Source organism: Diplotaxodon limnothrissa, linkage group LG6, assembly GCF_057381915.1.
Source record: "Diplotaxodon limnothrissa isolate DT_005_m linkage group LG6, D_limnothrissa_male_GT1.1, whole genome shotgun sequence".
NCBI lineage: Eukaryota > Metazoa > Chordata > Actinopteri > Cichliformes > Cichlidae > Diplotaxodon > Diplotaxodon limnothrissa.
In genome coordinates, this window is record NC_140601.1 from 128,324 (window position 1) to 130,823 (window position 2,500).

Consider the following 2,500-nt stretch of genomic DNA (forward strand, 5'->3'; position numbering starts at 1 on the left):
ATGCCCGATGTGAGTAGCAGCAGGGCCAGCGCGCCCAGGAGCACATCTTTTTCGACCGTAAAGGGAGACAGGAGGCCGACTCACTGCCTCGGCTAAATGGAGAGGGAATTTCAGCAGGGCCAGGGCACAGGCATGGACCTTTTTCAGCTGTAAGGGAGGCAAGAGCAAGGTGTGATGTAGGTCCCCGGGGCCTGCTGGAGGTCCAGGTCCATGCCCGATGTGAGTAGCAGCAGGGCCAGCGCGCCCAGGAGCACATCTTTTTCGACCGTAAAGGAGACAGGAGGCCGACTCTCTGCCTCGGCTAAATGGAGAGGGAATTTCAGCAGGGCCAGGGCACAGGCATGGACCTTTTTCAGCTGTAAGGGAGGGAAGAGCAAGGTGTGATGTACGTCCCCGGGGCCTGCTGGAGGTCCAGGTCCATGCCCGATGTGAGTAGCAGCAGGGCCAGCGCGCCCAGGAGCACATCTTTTTCGACCGTAAAGGGAGACAGGAGGCCGACTCACTGCCTCGGCTAAATGGAGAGGGAATTTCAGCAGGGCCAGGGCACAGGCATGGACCTTTTTCAGCTGTAAGGGAGGCAAGAGCAAGGTGCGATGTAGGTCCCCGGGGCCTGTTGTCGTACCATAGGCACGAGTGGTGTGTGTGTGTGGCAAAGAGTTTCTGCGCAGTGTACCAGGGGCACGGGGAAAGGTTGTTGTACCATAGGCACGAGAAAAGTTGTCGTACCATAGGCACGAGAAAAGTTGTCGTACCATAGGCACGAGTGGTGTGTGTGTGTGGCAAAGTGCTACTGAGCGGTGTACCAGGGGCACGGCGAAAAGTTGTTGTACCATAGGCACGAGAAAAGTTGTTGTACCATAGGCACGAGAAAAGCTGTCGTACCAGGGGCACGGAGGAAAGTTGTTGTACCATAGGCACGAGAAAAGTTGTCGTACCATAGGCACGAGGAGAGTTTGTGTGGCAAAGTGCTACTGAGCGGTGTACCAGGGGCACGGCGAAAAGTTGTTGTACCATAGGCACGAGAAAAGTTGTCGTACCATAGGCACGAGAAAAGTTGTCGTACCATAGGTACGAGGAGTGTGTGTGTGGCAAAGTGCTACTGAGCGGTGTACCAGGGGCACGGCGAAAAGTTGTTGTACCATAGGCACGAGAAAAGTTGTCGTACCATAGGCACGAGGAAAGCTGTCGTACCAGGGGCACGGAGGAAAGTTGTTGTACCATAAGCACGAGAAAAGTTGTCGTACCATAGGCACGAGGAGAGTTTGTGTGGCAAAGTGCTACTGAGCGGTGTACCAGGGGCACGGCGAAAAGTTGTTGTACCATAGGCACGAGAAAAGTTGTCGTACCATAGGCACGAGGAAAGCTGTCGTACCAGGGGCACGGAGGAAAGTTGTTGTACCATAGGCACGAGAAAAGTTGTCGTACCATAGGCACGAGTGGTGTGTGTGTGTGTGGCAAAGTGCTACTGAGCGGTGTACCAGGGGCACGGCGAAAAGTTGTTGTACCATAGGCACGAGAAAAGTTGTCGTACCATAGGCACGGAGGAAAGTTGTTGTACCATAGGCACGAGAAAAGTTGTCGTACCATAGGCACGAGAAAAGTTGTCGTACCATAGGCACAAGCAGTGCGTGCGTGCGTGCGTGCGTGCGTGTGTGTGTGTGTGCGGCAGTTCTTCTGCGCAGTGTACCAGGGGCACATTTCAATGTGCTTTCTGGAGTACCAGGGGCACGAGGATTTTGCCAGTGGTGTTCTGCTTTGTTAGTGGGAGGGGGCTTAAGTGTGGGTCCCCGGGGCCTGCTGGAGATCCAGGTCCATGCTAGATACGTGGTACAGGGTAACTGCAGGAGGGGGGGGGGGGGGGGGTAATGTGGGTTCACGGGGCCTGCTGGAGGTCAAGGTCCATGCTGGATATGCGCTGGAGCGTAACTGCAAGAAAGGAAAGCTAGTGGGGGAGTAGAGCAGGGGAGTATGTGGGTCCCCAGGGCCTGCTGGAGGTCCAGGTCCATGCTAGATATGTGGCACAGGGTAACTGCAGGGGGGGGTAATGTGGGTCCACGGGGCGTGCTGGAAGTCAAGGTCCATGCTAGACATGTGGTACAGGGTAACTGCAGGGGGAAGGGGGGGGGGGGTAATGTGGGTCCCCGGGGCCTGCTGGAGGTCAAGGTCCATGCTAGATACGTGGTACAGGGTAACTGCAGGAGGGGGGGGGGGGGGTAATGTGGGTCCCCGGGGCCTGCTGGAGGTCCAGGTCCATGCTAGATACGTGGTACAGGGTAACTGCAGGAGGGGGGGGGGGGGGGTAATGTGGGTTCACGGGGCCTGCTGGAGGTCAAGGTCCATGCTGGATATGCGCTGGAGCGTAACTGCAAGAAAGGAAAGCTAGTGGGGGAGTAGAGCAGGGGAGTATGTGGGTCCCCAGGGCCTGCTGGAGGTCCAGGTCCATGCTAGATATGTGGCACAGGGTAACTGCAGGGGGGGGTAATGTGGGTCCCCGGGGCCT